The sequence below is a fragment of the Lolium perenne genome, chromosome 2 (assembly GCF_019359855.2).
Source record: "Lolium perenne isolate Kyuss_39 chromosome 2, Kyuss_2.0, whole genome shotgun sequence".
Lineage (NCBI taxonomy): Eukaryota > Viridiplantae > Streptophyta > Magnoliopsida > Poales > Poaceae > Lolium > Lolium perenne.
In genome coordinates, this window is record NC_067245.2 from 105,807,584 (window position 1) to 105,834,283 (window position 26,700).

The 26,700-nt window shown below is 40.7% G+C and overlaps 1 long non-coding RNA gene and 1 pseudogene across 1 annotated transcript; one reads left to right on the top strand and one right to left on the bottom strand.

Annotated features, from left to right (window-relative positions):
- Positions 1 to 26,700, bottom strand: part of LOC127328867 (disease resistance protein RGA5-like) — a 282,550-nt pseudogene that overhangs the window by 184,548 nt on the left and 71,302 nt on the right.
- Positions 10,153 to 15,166, top strand: LOC139836037 (uncharacterized). Its single transcript, XR_011751815.1, has 3 exons — positions 10,153 to 10,495; positions 10,629 to 12,467; positions 14,425 to 15,166. It is a non-coding gene; the product is annotated as an uncharacterized lncRNA (long non-coding RNA).

Here is a 26,700-nt window from a genome sequence, read left to right on the forward strand (position 1 = left end):
GTACTTGGAAACAATAAAGTTAGCATAATCAGCATACCAAGGACTATCTCGCGAGCTCACCTTTATTACAGCCAATTGTTCATTTGGAAAACTACCATTAACAGGAACAGGATCATAAGCAATATTTTCCAATCTAGACAAATTATCAGCAACAGGATTATCAGCACCTTTCCTATCTATAATATGCAAATCAAATTCTTGCAACAGAAGCACCCATCTAATAAGCCTTGGCTTAGCATCTTTCTTTTGCATAAGGTATCTAATTGCAGCATGATCAGTATGAATTGTAACTTTTGAATCAACAATATAAGATCTAAACTTGTCACAAGCAAAGACTACAGCTAACAATTCTTTTTCAGTTGTAGCATAATTTCTTTGAGCAGCATCAAGAGTTTTACTAGCATAATGAATAACGTTCAATTTTTTTATCTACTCGCTGTCCAAGAACAGCGCCTACAGCAAAATCACTAGCATCACACATAATTTCAAAAGGTAAGTTCCAATCAGGGGGTTCAACTATAAGAGCAGTTGTTAAGGCTTTCTTTAGAGTTTCAAAAGCTTCCTTACAATCATCATCAAAAACAAAAGGTACATCTTTTTGAAGAAGATTAGTAAGAGGCTTTGAAATCTTAGAAAAGTCTTTAATAAATCTCCTATAAAACCCAGCATGACCAAGAACACTACGAATACCTTTAACATCCCTAGGATAGGGCATCTTCTCAATTGCTTCAACTTTAGCTCTATCAACTTTAATACCTCTCTCGGAAATTTTATGTCCCAATACAATTCCTTCATTAACCATAAAATGGCATTTCTCCCAATTAAGAACAAGGTTAGTTTCTTCACATCTCTGCAAAACTTTATCGAGGTTTCGCAAGCAATTATCAAAAGAATTCCCATAGATAGAAAAATCATCCATGAATACCTCTACAATATTCTAGCAAAAGCCATGAAAAATAGCAGACATGCATCTTTGAAAAGTAGCAGGAGCATTACATAAACCAAAAGGCTTACATCTATAAACATAAGTTCCATAGGGACAAGTGAAAGTGGTTTTCTCTTGATCTTTAGTTTTAACAGCAATTTGTGAAAACCCAGAATAACCATCAAGAAAGGAAAAATGAGTATTTTTAGATAAACTTTCTAACATTTGATCAATAAAAGGTAAAGGGTAATGATCTTTCTTAGTAACCTTATTAACTTTTCGATAATCAATGCACATTCTATATCCCGCAACTACTCTTTGAGGTATCATTAGGTACAACAGTCATTCCTCCTTTCTTAGGAACACAATGCACAGGACTAACCCATCTACTATCATCAATAGGATATATAATACCAGCTTCAAGAAGTTTTAATACCTCATTCCTTACCACATCCTTCATCTTAGGAATTAGACGACGCTGATATTCAACAACAGGCTTTGCATCATCTTCCATATTAATGGCATGTTGGCAAATAGAGGGAGAAATCCCCTTCAAGTCATCAAGAGTGTAGCCAATAGCTCCTCGGTGTTTCTTTAATATTACCAATAACCTTTCTTCCTCGAACTCTGAAAGCTTAGAACTAATAATAACATGATATATTTTCTTATCATCAATATGAGCATATTTAAGATTATCAGGCAATGGTTTTAAATCAAAAACAGGATCTTGCTTTGGTGGTGGTGTTGTAACTAGATCTTCAACCGGCAAATCATGTTTAAGAATAGGTTGACGAAGGAAAATTTCATCAAGCTCATTTCTTTCTTCCCTAAAAACTTCACTCTCACTATTCTCCAAATGTTGCTGCAAAGGATTATTAGGAGCAAGAGCAATAGATGCACACTGTTCAACTCTAAAATCATTATTAGGCAAATCAGCTTTATAAGGAGTTTTGGCAAATTTAGAGAAATTAAACTCATAAGATTCACCAGCAAATTTAGTCACAATTTTCTCTTTCTTGCAATCTATAACAGTTCCACAAGTATTTAGAAAAGGTCTACCAAAAATGATAGGACAATGCTTACTAGCAGCAGAACCAAGTACTAAAAAGTTAGCAGGATATTTAATCTTACCACATAGAACTTCCACATCTCGAACAATACCAATTGGAGAGATAGTTTCTCTATTAGCTAGCCGAATAACCACATCAATATCTTCAAGTTCACAAGAACCAATTTCATGCATGATCTCCGTGTAAAGCTCATAAGGAATAGCACTAATACTTGCACCAATATCGCATAAACCATAATTGCAATGATCACCAATTCTAACAGATAGCATAGGAACACTAGTTTTCCTAGACTTATTAGGATGTGAAACAATATTAGAAGCATCTTCACAGAAAATAATATGACCATCTTCAACATTTTCAGTCACAAGATCTTTAACTATTGCAATAGCAGGTTCAACCTTTATTTGTTCTTCAGGTTCTATAGGTTTCTTTGCACTTTTATTAACAGCACTATTTATACAGAATACTCCTTCATTTTAGCAGGGAAAGGAGTTTTTTCAATATAAGCTTCAGGAAGAACATGATCAACAGTTTCAATTACAACACATTTATTTATAGATGAATCAATTTTATCTTTATACGGTTCATGATACTTACCAAAATTCTTCCTAGGCAGTTCAAAATGAGAGGCAAAAGCTTTATAAAGATTTGCAACGACTTGAGAATCAAGACCATAAGTAGCACTCATATTACGAAATTTATCAGTATCCGTAAAAGCTTCAATGCATTTATAATCATAATTTATACCTGACTCTCTATCTTAGTCGTTCTCCCATCCTTCAGTATTTTCCTGAATCCGATCAAGAAGGTCCCTCTTAAACTCTTCTTTGTTGTGTGTAAATGATCCAGAACAAGAAGTATCCAGCAAGGTCTTATCTTGAAAAGAAAGTCTTGCATAGAAATTATCAATGATAATATTACCAGGAAGCTCATGAATGGGGCATTTGAGCATTAAAGACTTCAATCTCCCCCACGCTTGGGCAATACTCTCTCCATCATGAGGCCAAAAATTATATATGCGGTTCCGGTCTTTGTGAATTTCACTTGGAGGATAGAATTTAGAATAAAATAGGGGCAAAATATCATTCCATTCAAGAGAATCCCCATTCTTCAGTAATTTATACCAATGCGCCGCTTTACCAGACAGCGATATAGAGAATAGTTTCTTCCTAACTTCATCCATAGCAATACCTGCACACTTGAATAAACTGCATAATTCATGTAAGAACAGTAAATGATCACCAGGATGGACAGTTCCATCCCCTTCATAGCGGCTATCCACAACACGTTCAATAATTTTCATAGGTATTTTGTATGGAACCTCTTTCTCACCTGGCGCCTCATCCACTACCTTTGCAGTAGTAGTAGATTTTCCAAATAAAAATTCAAGAGAAGATCTCTCCATAATGAATTATAGTAGCAGGCAGAAATAAAATCAGCACGAACAGTAAAAGTTTCCCTTACCAATTCCACTTACCAATAGCGCTTCACTCCCCGGCAACGGCGCCAGAAAATAGTCTTGATGACCCACAAGTATAGGGGGTGTATCGTAGTATTTTCGATAAATAAGAGTGTCGAACCCAACGAGGAGCAGAAGGTGTTGACAAGCAGTTTCGATGAAGGATTCACTGTAAATGCTCACAGACAAGTATTCAGGGGGTTTTGATATAGCAGATGAATAAAGTACGAGTAAGTAAAATGCGAGAGTAATAATTGCAGCGAGTGGCCCAATCCTTTTTAGCACAAATGACAAGCCGGTTTGTTTACTTATAATGACCAAACGTTCTTGAGGACACACGGGAATTTAGTCTAGTGCTTTCGCTTCATATAGCTGATTAATCTTCATTGTTTTGATAAGTGTTGTGTGGGTGAACCTATGCTAATGCACCGCCCTTCCTAGGACTAATACATACTTGTGATTATACCCCTTGCAAGCATCCGCAACTACAAGAAAGTAATTAATATAAATCTAACCACAGCCTTAAACTCTGAGATCCTGCTATCCCTCCTGCATCGATATACCAACGGGGGTTTAGGTTTCTATCACTCCGGTGATACGTCTCCGACGTATCGATAATTTCTTATGTTCCATGCCACATTATTGATGATATCTACATGTTTTATGCACACTTTATGTCATATTCGTGCATTTTCTGGAACTAACCTATTAACAAGATGCCGAAGTGCCATTCTTTGTTTTCTCGCTGTTTTTGGTTTCAGAAATCCTAGTAAGGAAATATTCTCGGAATTGGACGAAATCAACGCCCAGGGTCCTATTTTGCCACGAAGCTTCCAGAAGACCGAAGAGTCAACGAAGTGGGGCCACGAGGTGGCCAGGAGGGCAGGCGGCGCGGCCCCACCCTTGGTCGCGCCGCCCGTCTCCCCGGGCCCCTCGCGTCGCCCGACCTACCCTTCCGCCTACTTAAAGCCTTCGTCGCGAAACCCCCAAAGACGGAGAGCCACGATACGGAAAACCTTCCAGAGACGCCGCCGCCGCCAATCCCATCTCAGGGGATTCAGGAGATCGCCTCCGGCACCCTGCCGGAGAGGGGAATCATCTCCCGGAGGACTCTACGCCGCCATGGTCGCCTCCGGAGTGATGTGTGAGTAGTCTACCCCTGGACTATGGGTCCATAGCAGTAGCTAGATGGTTGTCTTCTCCTCATTATGCTTAATTGTCGGGTCTTGTGAGCTGCCGAACATGATCAAGATCATCTATGTGTAATTCTATAGGTTGTGTTTGTTGGGATCCGATGAATAGAGAATACCATGTTATGTTGATTATCAATTTATATCTATGTGTTGTTTATGATCTTGCATGCTCTCCGTTATTAGTAGAGGCTCTGGCCAAGTTTTTACTCTTAACTCCAAGAGGGAGTATTTATGCTCGATAGTGGGTTCATGTCTCCGTGAATCTGGGGAAGTGACAGAAATCTCTAAGATTATGGATGTGCTGTTGCCACTAGGGATAAAACATTGATGCTATGTCCGAGGATGTAGTTATTGATTACATTACGCACAATACTTAATGCAATTGTCTGTTGTTAGCAACTTAATACTGGAGGGGGTTCGGATGATAACCTGAAGGTGGACTTTTTAGGCATAGATGCATGCTGGATAGCGGTCTATGTACTTTGTCGTAATGCCCAATTAAATCTCACTATACTCATCATAATATGTATGTGCATGGTCATGCCCTCTTTATTTATCAATTGCCCAACTGTAATTTGTTCACCCAACATGCTGTTTATCTTATGGGAGAGACACCTCTAGTGAACTGTGGACCCCGGTCCAATTCTCTATACTGAAATACAATCTACTGCAATACTGTTCTACTGTTTTCTGCAAACAATCATCTTCCACACTATACATCTAATCCTTTGTTACAGCAAGCCGGTGAGATTGACAACCACGCTGTTTCGTTGGGGCAAAGTACTTGGTTTGTGTTGTGCAGGTTCCACGTTGGCACCAGAATCCCTGGTGTTGCGCCGCACTACATCTCGTCGCCATCAACCTTCAACGTGCTTCTTGGCTCCTACTGGTTCGATTAAACCTTGGTTTCATACTGAGGGAAAACTTGCCGCTGTACGCATCACACCTTCCTCTTGGGGTTCCCAACGGTCGCGTGCTGTACGCGTATCAAGACTGTTTTCTGGCGCCGTTGCCGGGGAGATCAAGACACGCTGCAAGGGGAGTCTCCACATCCCAATCTCTTTACTTTGTTTTTGTCTTGCTTAGTTTTATTTACTACTTTGTTTGCTGCACTAAATCAAAATACAAAAAAAATTAGTTGCTAGTTTTACTTTATTTGCTATCTTGTTTGCTATATTAAAAACCCAAAAAAATTAGTTACTTGCATTTACTTTATCTAGTTTGCTTTATTTACTGTTGCTAAAATGGGTACTCCTGAAAATACTAAGTTGTGTGACTTCACAACCACAAATAATAATGATTTCTTATGCACACCTATTGCTCCACCTGCTACTACAGCAGAATTCTTTGAAATTAAACCTGCTTTACTGAATCTTGTTATGCGAGAGCAATTTTCTGGTGTTAGTTGTGATGATGCTGCTGCCCATCTCAATAATTCTGTTGAACTATGTGAAATGCAAAAGTATAAAGATGTAGATGGTGACATTATAAAATTAAAATTGTTCCCTTTCTCATTAAGAGGAAGAGCTAAAGATTGGTTGCTATCTTTGCCTAAGAATAATATTGATTCATGGACTAAATGCAAGGATGCTTTTATTGGTAGATATTATCCCCCTGCTAAAATTATATCTTTGAGGAGTAGCATAATGAATTTTAAACAATTGGATACTGAGCATGTTGCACAAGCATGGGAAAGAATGAAATCTTTGGTTAAAAATTGCCCAACCCATGGACTGACTACTTGGATGATCATCCAAACCTTTTATGCAGGACTGAATTTTTCTTCGCGGAACTTATTGGATTCAGCTGCTGGAGGTACCTTTATGTCCATCACTCTTGGTGAGGCAACAAAGCTTCTTGATAATATGATGATCAATTACTCTGAATGGCACACGGAAAGAGCTCCACAAGGTAAGAAGGTAAATTCTGTCGAAGAAACCTCTTCCTTGAGTGATAAGATTGATGCTATTATGTCTATGCTTGTGAATGATAGGACTAATGTTGATCCTAATAATGTTCCATTAGCTTCATTGGTTGCACAAGAAGAACATGCTGATGTAAACTTCATTAAAAATAATAATTTCAACAACAATGCTTACCGGAACAATTCTAGTAACAACTATAGGCCATATCCTTATAATAATGGCAACGGCTATGGTAATTCTTACAACAATAATAGGAACACACCCCCTGGACTTGAAGCCATGCTTAAAGAATTTATTAGTACACAAACTGCTTTTAACAAATCTGTTGAAGAAAAGCTTGGGAAAATTGATATACTTGCTTCTAAAGTCGATAGTCTTGTTGCTGATGTTGATCTTTTGAAATCGAAAGTTATGCCTAATGAAAATTATCATAATAAAATTGTTACTACAGCAAATGCCATCCAAGTTAGAATTAATGAGAATATAAGATTGATGGCCGAATTGCGTGCTAGGTGGGAAAGAGAAGAAAATGAAAAAGAAGATAATATAGCTAAAGTTTGGACTATTACCACCACTAGTAATGCTAATGCTACACAAGTTGCTGCACCTCCTACTATTACTAATAAAATAATTGGTGTTAGCAATGTTTCCACTTCTAATGCAAAGCGCGAAAAACTGCCCGAAACTGCTAAAACTGCTGAAACTGCCTGTGATAAAACTGCTGAATTTTTTTCCAACATTGGGGATGATGATCCCATTGCTTTAGATTATAATGGTTTGAATTTTGATGATTGCCACATCTCTGAAGTTATAAAGTTCTTACAAAAACTTGCTAAGAGTCCTAATGCTAGTGCTATAAATTTGGCTTTCACAAAACATATTACAAATGCTCTCATAAAAGCTAGAGAAGAGAAACTAGAAGCGAAGCTTCTATTCCTAGGAAGCTCGAGGATGGTTGGGAGCCCATCATTAAGATGAAGGTCAATGATTTTGATTTTAATGCTTTATGTGATCTTGGTGCAAGTATTTCTGTTATGCCTAAGAAAATTTATAATATGCTTGACTTGCCACCATTGAAAAATTGTTATTTGGATGTTAATCTTGCTGATCATTCTACAAAGAAACCTTTGGGGAAAGTTGATAATGTTCGCATTACCGTTAACAATAACCTTGTCCCCGTTGATTTTGTTGTCTTGGATATTGAATGCAATGCATCTTGTCCCATCATATTGGGAAGACCTTTTCTTCGAACTGTTGGTGCTATCATTGATATGAAGGAAGGTAATATTAAATATCAATTTCCTCTCAAGAAAGGTATGGAACACTTCCCTAGAAAGAGAATGAAGTTGCCTTTTGATTCTATTATTAGAACAAATTATGATGTTGATACTTCGTCTTTTGATAACACTTGATACACACTTTCTGCGCCTAGCTGAAAGGCGTTAAAGAAAAGCGCTTATGGGAGACAACCCATGTTTTTACTACAGTACTTTGTTTTTATTTTGAGTCTTGGAAGTTGTTTACTCCTGTAGCAACCTCTCCTTATCTTAGTTTAGTATTTTATTGTGCCAAGTAAAGTCGTTGATAGTAAGGTTCGTACTAGATTTGGATTACTGCGCAGAAACAGATTTCTTTGCTGTCACGAATCTGGGCAAAATTCTCTGTAGGTAACTCAAAAAATTATGCCAATTTACGTGAGTGATCCTCAGATATGTACGCAACTTTCATTCAATTTGAGCATTTTCATTTGAGGAAGTCTGGTGCCTCAATAAAATTCGTCATTATGAACTGTTCTGTTTTTGACAGATTCTGCCTTTTATTTCGCATTGCCAGTTTTGATATGTTCGATGGATATTTCGATTCCATTGACTTTCAGTAGCTTTGTGCAATGTCCAGAAGTGTTAAGAATGATTATGTCACCTCTGAACATGTATATTTTGATTGTGCACTAACTCTCTAATGAGTTGTTTTGAGTTTGGTGTGGAGGAAGTTTTCAAGGATCAAGAGAGGGAGATGATACAACATGATCAAGGAGAGTGAAAGCTCTAAGCTTGGGGATGCCCCGGTGGTTCACCCATGCATATATCAAGAAGACTCAAGCGTCTAAGCTTGGGGATGCCCAAGGCATCCCCTTCTTCATCGACAACATTATCAGGTTCCTCCCCTGAAACTATATTTTTATTCCATCACATCTTATGTGCTTTGCTTGGAGCGTCGGTTTGTTTTTGTTTTTGTTTTGTTTGAATAAAATGGATTCTAGCATTCTTTGTGTGGGAGAGAGACACGCTCCGCTGTAGCATATGGACAAGTATGTCCTTAGGCTTTACTCATAATATTCATGGCGAAGTTTCTTCTTCGTTAAATTGTTGTATGGTTGGAAACGGGAAATGTTGCATGTGGTAGTGTATAATAAAATACTTGTAGAACATTGAGCTTTGATAACTTGATTCTTTGCAAATGTTTTGAGGTATTTAGATGGTAAGGCTTGCTGGATAAGTAAGTTAAAATTAGTAGTGGATTGTTGTCTTTAAGCTTGTGCCGTACTACAAACTCTATTTAAATAGTTGAAGGCGTAGTTGGACTTGATAGCTTTCCATGTCTGAGAGTTCATCGTAATAACTAAGTTGTGCTGAAGGTCGAGGGAGCTAGCGAGGTACTTGTGCCACCGTGAACGGCCCTCCTTGGAGTAAATTTTAATCATGCTCTTAATGATGAACCTGCTAGTTGTTTGCAATAAGCCTGTGAGTTCTTTTTGACTAATGTTAAGCTACGGTTTTTGGCACTTCCACCATCTAAATTTGCTAGCCTCTTCGGTACTGTGCATTGCCTTTTGCTCACATTGAGAATTGTGCATACTTCGCCGGTACATCCAAACCCGTGGGGAAACTTTCTCTTGTTCTCCTACACATAAGTCCATACATCTCCTCAAAACAGCCACCATACCTACCTACCACAGCATTTCCATAGCTGTTCCGAGATATATTGCCATGCAACATCCATTTTACATTACATGCCATGTTGTCGTTTATTATTTATATATTGCTTTGCATAATCATATACAGCTGATGTGTGGTTTACCCATGTTACGCTAGATCATTGCACATCCTGCTACACTGGCAGATGCATACAGTTTCATACATCATGTTTCATTCATTATGAGTTATTTGTACCAAAAAGTGTGTTGTCATATTAGGATGTTGCCCCTAAAAATGAAAAGAGCCGTGGAGGCCATCAAAAAGAAAAAAAAAGAGAAAGAAAAAAAAATGAAAAGAAAGAAAAAAAAGAAAAAAAAAGAAAAAAGGAAAAAAGAGAATCTACACTACTTAAAAAGGAGGAACATGTTCCCTATTCTGCCACTCCAACGATCCCTTCATCGTCGTCCATGCCTCGACCGCACGACGCCACATGGGCCAGGCCCATCACCAGATCTCGTCACCAAGTCATCGGGCATTGAAACGTAAATCCCTAGCTTCCCCCCCCCATCTATCCACCATTCCACCCACGCCATCCGCGGCGGCGGGAGGAGGCACCCATCATCCGAGGCGGCGGGAGGAGGCACCCAAAACCGGCCTACCGCAAATCCGAATGGCGACGAGGCGACCGTCTAGGAGAAGGAGGGATCTACGTCTCCTGGATCGTATGACAGCGGGCAGGCGGCCGGGTCCGCTCCGGATGGCGATGAGGCGACCATCTACGAGGAGGGGATCTTCGAGCCGAGGGTCTACCCAGCCCTGGCGACGTCAGGGAGGAGGATGGCTATGAGCAGGGCTTCCCGGTCCAAGCAGCGGCGTCGCGGCAGCAGGTCTCTCACCTCCATCCCATCTGCCCCGGTTCCGTCAATCCTCAGGCTGGGAAACATGGCCTGGTACAACACGGTATGGTAGCCACTTCGCCGGAATTCCATCGGGGCATACTGCACCCAGGTACGGGATTACAATCATACATGTCCTTTATTCTTTCCTCTTCCAAATTTCTTGAGCAAGTCGATACATGTACCTTGCGCCACTGGTGTTTCTTGTTAGGAAAACCTTTTGATGTAGATGAGCTGAATTTCAGGCTGACAAGACCTGCTCCCCTATGCAAGTATTTTCCAGTGTTGATTGAACAAACATATGTGGTAAGGTATACTTCAGAGAGAAAAGCAATCACATTAATAATTTGATTACAAATCACTATGGCGTCCATAGTTAGAATTACAGGAAATAGCCAGTTTTTATTTGCACTTTTCTCTGGTTTGTAGATAAACCATAATTATGGTTCTCTGGTACACTATTCAAGGTGCAATGGCGATGATGTCGTTCGCCGGTGCATATGCCTGGCATCGTCGATAGTCACTGCGAGTTGTTTGTGGCAGCCTCGGCGCGCTGAACATGACCACGGACAATGGCGACGATGTCGTTCCCCAATGCGGATGCCTGGCACCATCGACCGTCGTCGCGGGTTGTTTGTTGCGGCCTTGGCGCCGCGCCACCGCCATGCTCGCCATGGTCATCATCCTCAACCGCGACAACCTCGGGGTTGTGGAGAGGGGGCGGACCAGGTGCTACTTGACGCACAACACATGCAAAGCGAAGGGGGCAGACGGTGAGAAAACTTTTATGTTATGGATTGTGCTCAAAGTGTTCGAAGTTAATTTAGAAATCATCAACCCGATAATATGAAGAATTGGGGAATTAAAGAAAAGTGGATAAAATATTAAAATGGAAAGGGCCAGAAGTTCTGTTGCAGTTAGTTGTGTTTTTTTAATCCAATAACTTATACATGTGATGGGAAGGTGATTACACTTTGAACTGTGACTTCCTTTTAGTTATGATCTATGACACACATACATATCTTAAGCAAACATATTATTTGTGTCATAGATTATTTGTTCATATTATTCCATTAATCATGCTAATTTTATAGAGGATGCTGAATTACTAAAGCTGTTAGTTTTGCCATTTCAATATTAAGCAAATTTTAATGCAGTAATTTTTATGTATCCTGCAACTTCAAAGGAGCTAATTGCTATGCACTGCTCTCTTTTTTGTAAGAAGGTTGTATCCCCTGAAGCACCAATCTGTGGCCCATTCTTTTTCCTTGCAGGGCTTAGTGTCCCTTCTTCTCGACACAATACATGCTAGCTGGTAATTATGTCCTGTTCTTGAAGATGATATTGGAGTATATAACCGAAGTAAAGATAGCCTTTGTTGAAAGAAAAAGGAATCCAGAACTCTTTCATGATCGTGTCTTGACAAGATTTATAAGAACTACATGCAGTTGAGCGTTAGCAGAATTGATTGTAATTTCTTGGCATGCAATGTACAATTATGAAACTTCGGGAAATTAAGAATTGCAAAACTGATTATGGTTGCATCAAGCTACAATGTCTCCATAGGTAATACACTTCACGTCATGTTATTTTCAAGCAACGGGCGCCATAAAAATATTGTACCAGGTGAGAATAATCGTCAATATGACAGCGTTATAACTTCATATGCATACACGTTCAGCCAAACAACCATCATTGCAAGCCTACATATGTAGAAGCAAAAACATGGTAGAGCTTAACAACAGGCTCAATGTTGCCTGATTTTGGCTGGAGAGAAAGTGCTAGGTGGTCAATATCAGATATCTTTTTAAGTTGTTGCCCAAAATGTATTTATCTGCAGTGCTCTATTTATCAACTCTCCATGGCATCTCTCTCCCATAACTAATGGCCGGCGGAATAAGGATCTGACTTCTCGTACTATTTTGATAATTGGCAGTGGCTAATCGGGGGTAGAAGATTCAATCCTTATTTGATGGCTGCTGACAGGGAGCTGCAGTACTGCATACATCAGGAATCCATGGAACATGTGCGATTCCTCTTCTTAGCTTGTCCAACAGCTTCCTCCCCTCAAATGACTAAATGAGGTGAGCTTACTGGTGGCCTACAACAGCAGTAGTTTTGTTCTTATCCTTCATATATTTATTTTACATCTTTTCTGATTGTAGTTCATGTACCTCTTCGGATCTCCATGGATCACTCAATTGTAATAACTTTTTGGGAATAGATCAGCTGTAGCTTGTCAGTATATAGTTTCAAAAGGTCACAGAAATACTACTTACATACATGAAATTGGTATATTTACTGATAAGCACCAATGATGCCCCTAATGTAGCTTAAGCTGTCGCTGTTCTTTAGAGTTGGATATATGTGAAATAAGATCTATAAGATTTTCATATCTTAAGGAAACATTTTTTAATCCTATAATTTTTTTGTTCATATTATTTGTGTGCGTGCGCACTGGTGCCCGCTTGCGCATGCCATTTCTTGTGCACTTGCTCGTTTGCACTGAATTGTTATGTTTCGTGAATTTGTTTTCTGAGAAAGAGATATGCTAAATTTTGATTCGATTGTAATAGTATTGGTTTGACCCGGCCACATCTTCTGTACTCCCTCTTGTAGATATCAGGGAGAGCTAGAAACATGCCTATTTAGTTTGGCTCCTTTGCAAAAACAGTTGCAACGTTGACCACTTCGCTTCCAGTAACCCAAACTTTTGCTTCAGCAATAGCTCTTACTCTGGCATCATATGTAGAGATGCTATCGTGATGGCAAAAAACAGAGGCTATGCTTAGGTGATATTGGAGACTGATTGCCAATTGGTAGTCACCATGTGGGGCAAGGATCGGTTGAATAAATTCATTAAATGTCACCTAATTAAGGAGATGAAAGAGATGGCAGCAGGTTTAAAGGATATGCTCAGAAAATTCAGAGTTTGATATTGCTTGCACTGGTGAAAAAAAAAATTAGCACCACATAATTTCCAGAGACCTGGTTCTCCAAACTTAGTTGAGTTTTTACTGTCAAACTCCTTTTCCATGTCCTGTAGTAGCAGTTGTAGCTTTTCAAATAGAGCTGTATTGTGGTGCTTTTCCATTTCAGTAGTAATAGCTGTATTTGATTTCCTTTTTGGAATACTGTCTCTTCTAGATTGTTGATGTATTATTTAAACTATCCTCACTTTGAAACAGATGCTGACAGAGAAATGAGGCCATTTAGTACTCCATGCTTGGGTAGATTTGGGTAGATGAAGAATGTGCATGGAATTGAGCCTGGTATCCATGGTTAGACAAGACCAAATGCATTTTGGCAATCTGGAATTTTGGTAAGTGTACATGGCATATATGGCATTAGCTAACTAAGAAGTACTGTACTCCATTTTGCATCTGCCAGGTTGATTTGTTCCTTACAAAATACTCCTTGCTATTTGTCTCTGCCACGGCTAGGGGAGTAAAATCTACTGCCAGTTCACTTCATTTTGGAGATACCAGTACACTATACCACATGCTATTTGTCTCTGCCACGGTTAGGGGAGACAATAACTTCAGCGAAGTCCACATCTCTGAAACTTAGCTACATCCTGACCAATAGTATTAGCTGCTTAGATTGCTATTACTACTGCTACTTTCTAATCATTAAAGGAACTGAGATCTTTCTTTCCTGATGTCACTGATGTCTTTCTTTCCTTCTGAGATCCCAATAATCCGACCAGCTGCAGTAATAAACTAATGCCAGCAAACCACTTTTTTTCTGACAGTACAAGAAACCTAATACCTCATAACTTGCAAATGGGAATGCAGTGTAGTATCAACTTATCGTTGCAAATGGGAGTAGGGAGTAGTTGTTATCTTTCACAGATGCATAACCTTTCAGGAAGCATATAACCTGGTTTGTTCTTATTTTGACAGAATCTAGGTAGGGGCAAGATAATCAAGGTGTTCTTATTTTGATAGAATTAACACGATTCTTGAGTTGCAAAATTAGACTCTGAACTCTTCAGCATGTGCTGCTATAATGATGCGTATAAATCAACCCGTGCTGCAGATTATGTTGAAGTATCAGGTGAAATCAACAAGTGCCGCAGACCTACCAGCTCAAGGCACAGCAGGGCTCCGGCGGTGGAAGCGACGGCGACCAGCCTTGCCTCTATGGCTTCATGTTGAGAGGGATGCCGGCCAGGAGCAGGGTGCAGTCGGGGCCGCTAGGGTGGGAGGTGAAGCTGGCCGGGTGGCGCCGGCCTCCTTGAGCTAGACGCATGCGCGCTGGAGGAGGCGAGCTCTAGCGGCGGCGAGAGGCGAGCTCCAGCAGCGGCGGCGAGAGGCGAGCTCCAGCAGCGGCGGCAAGAGGCGAGCTCACACGGCGGCAGAGCGGGTGAGGACGCTGGCCCGCCCACGAGATGTCGCCAGCGCCAAGGGAGGGAGCCCGCTTGCCCACTGGCGCAAGGCTCTGAGCTCCACTGCGAGGCTGTGAGTAGCGCAAGAGTCTGCTGGGGGAAGCTGGGAGCGCGAGCGCGGGAGGCCCGCCGGCGTGAGGCTGGAGCGTGGGTGTCCACCGGGAGGCAGCTAACACAAGCGCGGGACTCCTTTGGCGCGAGGCTAAGATCGATCGGGGATCGGGGATCCGATGGCATGTTTTCGAAATAGGAAGGGTGGAAATAAAAAAAAATCAACTCACTTCCGACACCTAAAACGTGACAAAGGGAGTAGTATTGTTTAGTTGGTTGTTATGAAAGATTCTGCAGAAATTCTTATGTATTCCACAATTTCAGGATTTTAAATTTGTTGATGTTTACCAGAAATTTGTCCTATGCAACGCCCGTTCTTTTTTCCGTGAAATTTGAGTGTATAGTTTGTATTGATTTCCCCTGGACTAAATCTACGTAAATTTGGTTAGTATGCCACAAAGTTCAATATATTTATGATCCATCAGGTTAAGTGTGATTACAAACTTTTAAAACGATGGCAATGCCAACCCAAGGGTAAATGAAGTGTTGGAAATGGCAATGCTAACCAAGGACAAATGAAGGGGGTGGAGAGGGGAAGTGGAATAAGAAGTCGCGAGATATGTCCAGCAGAAACATGAGGAGATAGCACATTTGTAGAGTGAAATAATAGTTTACTGGTAAGTAAATTTTTTGTTATCCCGTAGCAACGCACGGGCATTTGTACTAGTAAAGAAAAAGGGGGCAGCATTACTATCTTTTATCCACACTTGTGCTCATGTTTTAGCACCCGCATTATTCATAGTCATCATTTGTGCTCATGTTTAGCACCTACATTCATATGAGAGAGTTTTCATGTTTTACTAGTATAACTATGTGGGGAATTTACACTATAGAACTTGGGTTGTATATTCCAATGATGAGCCTCCTCAAAAGTGCTCTAGGTCTTTGTGAGCAACCAAGTTGGATGCACCCCCAGTAGTTCCATTGGAGAGCTTTCATACACATATAGCTCTATGTGCATCCGTTGCATGGCAATCACTACTCCTTGCATAGCATCGATCATAAGGCTTCCTCTTGTCTAATGGTCATTTACAGCTTTGCAAGCCTTTCTTCCATTTGGCCTTCCAAACCCCCATTAACGTTCTTTATGCTGTAACATCCTGGTGCTAATACCAAATGCTTGCGCTCACCGGTTGAGTAGACTTCGAAACAGTTGATTCATGACGTTCATGTTTATGTTTACTTGACTGAATCCCTCTTATGTTGTGAAAATTTACTTGATGCTTGGAATGAAGGATAGAACTTCTATGCTGAATACTTAATATATCTTTAATGAACTTTGTACGGTTGCATGTCTTTAAAGCAATAGTTCATGAAAACTTCTAGCTTGTCTAACTCTTGCATTATCATCTCTTATATCAATATAGATACTTGCTTTGAATGATTTGATCTCAGCTCATATGCTTTACAATAGTATGATCAAGGTTATGATGGCATGTCACTCCAGAAATTATCTTTTTTATCGTTTACCTGCTCGGGACGAGCAGGAACTAAGCTTGGGGATGCTGATACGTCTCCGACGTATCGATAATTTCTTATGTTCCATGCCACATTATTGATGATATCTACATGTTTTATGCACACTTTATGTCATATTCGTGCATTTTCTGGAACTAACCTATTAACAAGATGCTGAAGTGCCGATTCTTTGTTTTCTGCTATTTTTGGTTTCAGAAATCCTAGTAAGGAAATATTCTCGGAATTGGACGAAATCAACGCCCAGGGTCCTATTTTGCCACGAAGCTTCCAGAAGACCGAAGAGTCAACGAAGTGGGGCCACGAGGTGGCCAGGAGGGCAGGCGATGCGGCCCCACCCTTGGCCGCGCCGCCCTGTCTCCTGGGCCCCTCGCGTCGCCCCCTGACCTACCCTTCCGCCTACTTAAAGCCTTCGTCGCGAAACCCCCAGTACCGAGAGCCACGATACGGAAAACCTTCCAGAGACGCCGCCGCCGCCAATCCCATCTCGGGGGATTCAGGAGATCGCCTCCAGCACCCTGCCGGAGAGGGGAATCATCTCCCGGAGGACTCTACGCCGCCATGGTCGCCTCCGGAGTGATGTGTGAGTAGTCTACCCCTGGACTATGGGTCCATAGCAGTAGCTAGTTGGTTGTCTTCTCCTCATTATGCTTAATTGTCGGGTCTTGTGAGCTGCCGAACATGATCAAGATCATCTATCTGTAATTCTATATGTTGTGTTTGTTGGGATCCGATGAATAGAGAATACCATGTTATGTTGATTATCAATTTATATCTATGTGTTGTTTATGATCTTGCATGCTCTCCGTTATTAGTAGAGGCTCTGGCCAAGTTTTTACTCTTAACTCCAAGAGGGAGTGTTTATGCTCGATAGTGGGTTCATGTCTCCGTGAATCTGGGGAAGTGACAGAAATCTCTAAGATTATGGATGTGATGTTGCCACTAGGGATAAAACATTGATGCTATGTCCGAGGATGTAGTTATTGATTACATTACGCGCAATACTGATGACGCGTAAAGCACACGCTCGTTGGGAACCCCAAGTGGAAGGTGTGATGCGTACAGCAGCAAGTTTCCCTCAGTAAGAAACCAAGGTTTATCGAACCAGTAGGAGTCAAGAAGCACGTTGAAGGTTGATGGCGGCGGGATGTAGTGCGGCGCAACACCAGGGATTCCGGCGCCAACGTGGAACCTGCACAACACAACCAAAGTACTTTGCCCCAACGAAACAGTGAGGTTGTCAATCTCACCGGCTTGCTGTAACAAAGGATTAACCGTATTGTGTGGAAGATGATTGTTTGCAGAAAACAGTAGAACAAGTATTGCAGTAGATTGTATTTCAGTAAAGACAATTGGACCGGGGTCCACAGTTCACTAGAGGTGTCTCTCCCATAAGACGAACAGCATGTTGGGTGAACAAATTACAGTTGGGCAATTGACAAATAAAGAGAGCATGACCATGCACATACATATCATGATGAGTATAGTGAGATTTAATTGGGCATTACGACAAAGTACATAGACCGCCATCCAACTGCATCTATGCCTAAAAAGTCCACCTTCAAGGTTATCATCCGAACCCCTCCGGTATTAAGTTGCAAAGCAAATGTGACAATTGCATTAAGTATGGTGCGTAATGTAATCAACAACTACATCCTTAGACATAGCATCAATGTTTTATCCCTAGTGGCAACAGCACAACACAACCTTAGAACTTTCTGTCACTATCCCAGGTGTCAATGCAGGCATGAACCCACTATCGAGCATAAGTACTCCCTCTTGGAGTTACAAGCATCTACTTAGCCAGAGCATCTACTAGTAACGGAAAGCATGCAAGATCATAAACAACACGTAGATATAACTTTGATAATCAACATAACAAGTATTCTCTATTCATCGGATCCCAACAAACGCAACATATAGAATTATAGATAGATGATCTTGATCATGTTAGGCAGCTCACAAGATCCGACAATGATAGCACAATGGGGAGAAGACAACCATCTAGCTACTGCTATGGACCCATAGTCCTGGGGTAGACTACTCACACATCACACCGGAGGTGACCATGGCGGCGTAGAGTCCTCTGGGAGATGATTCCCCTCTCCGGCAGGGTGCCGGAGGTGATCTCCTGGATCCCCCGAGATGGGATCGGCGTTGGCGGCGTCTCTGGAAGGTTTTCCGTATCGTGGCTCTCGTGACCGGGGTTTCATCACGGAGGCTTTAAGTAGGCGGAAGGGCAAGTCAGGAGGGGCACAGGGGCCCCAGACCACAGGCCGGCGCGGCCAGGGGGTGGGCCGCGCCGCCCTAGGGTTTGGGCACCCTGTGGCCCCACTTCGTTTCGTCTTCGGACTTCTGGAAGCTTCGTGGAAAAATAGGCCCCTGGGCTTTGATTTTGTCCAATTCCGAGAATATTTCCTTACTAGGATTTCTGAAACCAAAAACAGCAGAAAACAGCAACTGGCACTTCGGCATCTTGTTAATAGGTTAGTTCCAGAAAATGCACGAATATGACATAAAGTGTGCATAAAACATGTAGATAACATCAATAATGTGGCATGGAACATAAGAAATTATCGATACGTCGGAGACGTATCAGCATCCCCAAGCTTAGTTCTGCTCGTCCCGAGCGAGGTAAAACGATAACACGTATAATTTCTGGAGTGATATGCCATCATAATCTTGATCATACTATTTGTAAAGCATATGTAGTGAATGCAGCGATCAAAACAATGTATATGACATGAGTAAACAAGTGAATCATAAAGCAAAGACTTTTCATGAATAGCACTTCAAGACAAGCATCAATAAGTCTTGCATAAGAGTTAACTCATAAAGCAATAATTCAAAGTAAAGGCATTGAAGCAACACAAAAGAAGATTAAGTTTCAGCGGTTGCTTTCAACTTGTAACATGTATATCTCATGGATATTGTCAACATAGAGTAATATAATAAGTGCAATAGGCAAATATGTAGGAATCAATGCACAGTTCACACAAGTGTTTGCTTCTTGAGGTGGAGAGAAATAGGTGAACTGACTCAACATTGAAAGTAAAAGAATGGTCCTCCATAGAGGAAAAGCATCGATTGCTATATTTGTGCTAGAGCTTTGATTTTGAAAACATGAAACAATTTTGTCAACGGTAGTAATAAAGCATATGCATCATGTAAATTATATCTTATAAGTTGCAAGCCTCATGCATAGTGTACTAATAGTGCCCGCATCTTGTCCTAATTAGCTTGGACTACCGGATCATCACTATGCATATGTTTTTACCAAGTGTCACAAAGGGGTACCTCTATGCCGCCTGTACAAAGGTCTAAGGAGAAAGCTCGCATTGGATTTCTCGCTATTGATTATTCTTCAACTTAGACATCCATACCGGGACAACATAGACAACAGATAATGGACTCCTCTTTTATGCATAAGCATGTAACAACAATTAATAATTTTCTCATTTGAGATTGAGGATATATGTCCAAAACTGAAACTTCCACCATGGATCATGGCTTTAGTTAGCGGCCCAATGTTCTTCTCTAACATTATGCATGCTTAACCATAAGGTGGTAGATCTCTCTTACTTCAGACAAGACGGACATGCATAGCAACTCACATGAAATTCAACAATGAATAGTTGATGGCGTCCCCAGTGAACATGGTTATCGCACAACAAGCAACTTAATAAGAGATAAAGTGCATAATTACATATTCAATACCACAATAGTTTTTAAGCTATTTGTCCCATGAGCTATATATTGCAAAGGTGAATGATGGAATTTTAAAGGTAGCACTCAAGCAATTTACTTTGGAATGGTGGAAAATACCATGTAGTAGGTAGGTATGGTGGACACAAATGGCATAGTGGTTGGCTCAAGTATTTGGATGCATGAGAAGTATTCCCTCTCGATACAAGGTTTTAGGCTAGCAAGGCTTATTTGAAACAAACACAAGGATGAACCGGTGCAGCAAAACTCACATAAAAGACATATTGAAAACATTATAAGACTCTACACCGTCTTCCTTGTTGTTCAAACTCAATACTAGAAATTATCTAGACCTTAGAGAAACCAAATATGCAAACCAAATTTTAGCATGCTCTATGTATTTCTTCATTAATGGGTGCAAAGCATATGATGCAAGAGCTTAATCATGAGCACAACAATTGCCAAGTATCACATTACCCAAGACATTTATAGCAATTACTACATGTATCATTTTCCAATTCCAACCATATAACAATTTAACGAAGGAGAAACTTCGCCATGAATACTATGAGTAGAAGCCAAGGACATACTTGTCCATATGCTACAGCGGAGCATGTCTCTCTCCCATAAAGTGAATGCTAGGATCCATTTTATTAAACAAAACAAAAACAAAAACAAACCGACGCTCCAAGAAAAAGCACATAAGATGTGATGGAATAAAAATATAGTTTCAGGGGAGGAACCTGATAATGTTGTCGATGAAGAAGGGGATGCCTTGGGCATCCCCAAGCTTAGACGCTTGAGTCTTCTTAAAATATGCAGGGGTGAACCACCGGGGCATCCCCAAGCTTAGAGCTTTCACTCTCCTTGATCATGTTGCATCATACTCCTCTCTTGATCCTTGAAAACTTCCTCCACACCAAACTCGAAACAACTCATTAGAGGGTTAGTGCACAATAAAAATTAACATATTCAGAGGTGACACAATCATTCTTAACACTTCTGGACATTGCATAATGCTACTGGACATTAGTGGATCAAAGAAATTCATCCAACATAGCAAAAGAGGCAATGCGAAATAAAAGGCAGAATCTGTCAAAACAGAACAGTTCGTATTGACGAATTTTAAAATGGCACCAGACTTGCTCAAATGAAAATGCTCAAATTGAATGAAAGTTGCGTACATATCTGAGGATCATGCACGTAAATTGGCTTAATTTTCTGAGCTACCTACAGGGAGGTAGACCCAGATTCGTGACAGCAAAGAAATTTGAAACTGCGCAGTAATCCAAATCTAGTACTTACTTTTCTATCAACGGCTTTACTTGGCACAACAAAACACAAAACTAAGATAAGGAGAGGTTGCTACAGTAGTAAACAACTTCCAAGACACAAAATAAAAACAAAGTACTGTAGGTAAAAACATGGGTTGTCTCCCATAAGCGCTTTTCTTTAACGCCTTTCAGCTAGGCGCAGAAAGTGTGCATCAAGTATTATCGAGAGACGAAGTGTCAACATCATAATTTGTTCTCATAATAGAATCAAAAGGTAACTTCATTCTCTTTCTAGGGAAGTGTTCCATACCTTTCTTGAGAGGAAATTGATATTTTATATTACCTTTCTTCATATCAATGATAGCACCAACAGTTCGAAGAAAAGGTCTTCCCAATATAATGGGACAAGGTGCATTGCATTCAATATCCAAGACAACAAAATCAACGGGGACAAGGTTATTGTTAATGGTAATACGAACATTATCAACTTTACCCAAAGGTTTCTTTGTAGAATGATCAGCAAGATTAACATCCAAATAACAATTTTTTAGCGGTGTCAAGTCAAGCATATTATAAATTTTCTTAGGCATAACAGAAATACTTGCACCAAGATCACATAAAGCATTACAATCAAAATCTTTAACCTTCATCTTAATGATGGGCTCCCAACCATCCTCTAGCTTTTTAGGAATAGAGGCTTCACGCTCTAGTTTCTCTTCTCTAGCTTTTATGAGAGCATTTGTAATATGATGCGTGAAAGCCAAATTTATAGCACTAGCATTAGGACTTTTAGCAAGTTTTTGCAAGAACTTTATAACTTCAGAGATGTGGCAATCATCAAAATTCAAACCATTATAATCTAAAGCAATGGGATCATCATCCCCAATGTTGGAAAAAATTTCAGCAGCTTTATCACGTGCGGTTTCAATAGCAGTTTTAGCAGCTTTCAGCAGTTTTTCGCGCTTTGCATTAGAAGTGGAAACATTGCTAACACCAATTCTTTTATTAGTATTAGTAGGAGGTGCAGCAACATGTGTAGCATTAGCATTACTAGTGGTGGTAATAGTCCAAACTTTAGCTACATTCTTCTCTTTAGCTAGTTTTTCATTTTCTTCTCTATCCCACCTAGCACGCAGTTCAGCCATTAGTCTTATATTCTCATTAATTCTAACTTGAATGGCATTTGCTGTAGTAACAATTTTATTATGATGATTTTCATTAGGCATAACTTTTGATTTCAAAAGATCAACATCAGCAGCAAGACTATCGACTTTAGAAGCAAGTATATCAATTTTCCCAAGCTTTTCTTCAACAGATTTGTTAAAAGCAGTTTGTGTACTAATAAATTCTTTAAGCATGGCTTCAAGTCCAGGGTGAACTCCTATTATTGTTGTAAGAATTCCCATAAGAATTACCATAGCCGTTGCCATTATTATAAGGATATGGCCTATAGTTGTTACTAGAATTGTTCCGGTAAGCATTGTTGTTGAAATTATTATTTTTAATGAAGTTCACATCAACATGTTCTTCTTGTGCAACCAATGAAGCTAATGGAACATTATTAGGATCAATATTAGTCCTATCATTTGCAAGCATAGACATAATAGCATCAATCTTATCACTCAAGGAAGAGGTTTCTTCGACAGAATTTACCTTCTTACCTTGTGGAGCTCTTTCCGTGTGCCATTCAGAGTAGTTGATCATCATATTATCAAGAAGCTTTGTTGCTTCACCAAGAGTGATGGACATAAAGGTACCTCCAGCAGCTGAATCCAATAAATTCTGCGAAGAAAAATTTAGTCCTGCATAGAAGGTTTGGATGATCATCCAAGTAGTCAGTCCATGGGTTGGGCAATTTTTAACCAGAGATTTCATTCTTTCCCAAGCTTGAGCAACATGTTCAGTATCTAATTGTTTAAAATTCATTATGCTACTCCTCAAAGATATAATTTTAGCAGGGGGATAATATCTACCAATAAAAGCATCCTTGCATTTAGTCCATGAATCAATACTATTCTTAGGCAGAGATAGCAACCAATCTTTAGCTCTTCCTCTTAATGAGAAAGGGAACAATTTTAGTTTAATAATATCACCATCTACATCTTTATATTTTTGCATTTCACATAGTTCAACAAAATTATTAAGATGGGCAGCAGCATCATCAGAACTAACACCAAAAAATTGCTCTCGCATAACAAGATTCAGTAAAGCAGGTTTAATTTCAAAGAATTCTGCTGTAGTAGCAGGTGGAGCAATAGGTGTGCATAAGAAATCATTATTATTTGTGGTTGTGAAGTCACACAACTTAGTATTTTCAGCGTTGGCCATTTTAGCAACAATAAATAAAGCAAACTAGATAAAGTAAATGCAAGTAAACTAATTTTTTTGTGTTTTTGATATAGCAAACAAGATAGCAAGTAAAGTAAAACTAGCAACTAATTTTTTTGTATTTTGATTTAGTGCAGCAAACAAAGTAGTAAATAAAACTAAGCAAGACAAAAACAAAGTAAAGAGATTGAGAAGTGGAGACTCCCCTTGCAGCGTGTCTTGATCTCCCCGGCAATGGCGCCAGAAATTTAGCTTGATGACGCGTAAAGCACACGCTCATTGGGAACCCCAAGTGGAAGGTGTGATGCGTACAGCAGCAAGTTTCCCTCAGTAAGAAACCAAGGTTTATCGAACCAGTAGGAGTCAAGAAGCACGTTGAAGGTTGATGGCGGCGGGATGTAGTGCGGCGCAACACCAGGGATTCCGGCGCCAACGTGGAACCTGCACAACACAACCAAAGTACTTTGCCCCAACGAAACAGTGAGGTTGTCAATCTCACCGGCTTGCTGTAACAAAGGATTAACCGTATTGTGTGGAAGATGATTGTTTGCAGAAAACAGTAGAACAAGTATTGCAGTAGATTGTATTTCAGTAAAGAGAATTGGACCGGGGTCCACAGTTCACTAGAGGTGTCTCTCCCATAAGACGAACAGCATGTTGGGTGAACAAATTACAGTTGGGCAATTGACAAATAAAGAGAGCATGACCATGCACATACATATCATGATGAGTATAGTGAGATTTAATTGGGCATTACGACAAAGTACATAGACCGCCATCCAACTGCATCTATGCCTAAAAAGTCCACCTTCAAAGTTATCATCCGAACCCCTCCAGTATTAAGTTGCAAAGCAACAGACAATTGCATTAAGTATGGTGCGTAATGTAATCAATAACTACATCCTTAGACATAGCATCAATGTTTTATCCCTAGTGGCAACAGCACAACACAACCTTAGAACTTTCTCGTCACCGTCCCTGTGTCAATGCATGAACCCACTATCGAGCATAAGTACTCCCTCTTGGAGTTACAAGCATGTACTTGGCCAGAGCATCTACTAGTAACGGAAAGCATGCAAGATCATAAACAACACGTAGATATAACTTTGATAATCAACATAACAAGTATTCTCTATTCATCGGATCCCAACAAACGCAACATATAGAATTACAGATAGATGATCTTGATCATGTTAGGCAGCTCACAAGATCCGACAATGATAGCACAATGGGGAGAAGACAACCATCTAGCTACTGCTATGGACCCATAGTCCAGGGGTAGACTACTCACACATCACACCGGAGGCGACCATGGCGGCGTAGAGTCCTCCGGGAGATGATTCCCCTCTCCGGCAGGGTGCCGGAGGCGATCTCCTGGATCCCCCGAGATGGGATCGGCGTTGGCGGCGTCTCTGGAAGGTTTTCCGTATCGTGGCTCTCGGTACTGGGGGTTTCATCACGGAGGCTTTAAGTAGGCGGAAGGGCAAGTCAGGAGGGGGCACAGGGGCCCCAGACCACAGGCCGGCGCGGCCAGGGGGTGGGCCGCGCCGCCCTAGGGTTTGGGCACCCTGTGGCCCCACTTCGTTTCGTCTTCGGACTTCTGGAAGCTTCGTGGAAAAATAGGCCCCTGGGCTTTGATTTTGTCCAATTCCGAGAATATTTCCTTACTAGGATTTCTGAAACCAAAAACAGCAGAAAACAGCAACCGGCACTTCGGCATCTTGTTAATAGGTTAGTTCCAGAAAATGCACGAATATGACATAAAGTGTGCATAAAACATGTAGATAACATCAATAATGTGGCATGGAACATAAGAAATTATCGATACGTCGGAGACGTATCAAATACTTAATGCAATTGTCAGTTGTTAGCAACTTAATACTGGAGGGGGTTCGGATGATAACCTGAAGGTGGACTTTTTAGGCATAGATGCATGCTGGATAGCGGTCTATGTACTTTGTCGTAATGCCCAATTAAATCTCACTATACTCATCATAATATGTATGTGCATGGTCATGCCCTCTTTATTTGTCAATTGCCCAACTGTAATTTGTTCACCCAACATGCTGTTTATCTTATGGGAGAGACACCTCTAGTGAACTGTGGACCCTGGTCCAATTCTCTATACTGAAATACAATCTACTGCAATACTGTTCTACTGTTTTCTGCAAACAATCATCTTCCACACTATACATCTAATCCTTTGTTACAGCAAGCCGGTGAGATTGACAACCTCGCTGTTTCGTTGGGGCAAAATACTTGGTTTGTGTTGTGCAGGTTCCACGTTGGCGCCGGAATCCCTGGTGTTGCGCCGCACTACATCTCGTAGCCATCAACCTTCAACGTGCTTCTTGGCTCCTACTGGTTCGATTAAACCTTGGTTTCATACTGAGGGAAAACTTGCCGCTGTACGCATCACACCTTTCTCTTGGGGTTCCCAACGGTCGCGTGCTGTACGCGTATCATCCGGCAACCCCGCAATTGGCAAACGAGTACAAGATGTATTCCCCTAGGCCCATAAAGGTGAAGTATCATGTAGTCGACGTTCACATGACACCACTAGAAGAATAACACCACAACTTAAATATCATAACATTGAATATTGCCCAACATAATTCACTACTAACATTTAGACTTCACCCATGTCCTCAAGAACTAAACGAACTACTCACGAGACATCATATGGAACATGATCAGAGGTGATATGATGATGAATAACAATCTGAACATAAACCTTGGTTCAATGGTTTCACTCAATAGCATCAATAACAAGTAGAAATCAATACCGGGAGAGTTTCCCCTATCAAACAATCAAGATCCAACCCTAATTGTTACAGCGGTGACGAGGTGCAGCGGTGGAGATGGCGGTGATGATGATGGAGACAATGGTGATAATGATGGAGATGATGTCCAGCTCGATGACAATGACGATGGCGTCGATTTCCCCCTCAGGGAGGGAATTTCCCCAACAGATTTCAGCCTGCCGGAGAGCTCTTTTCTCTCTAGTGTTTTCCGCCCTGCAGAGGCGGCTGT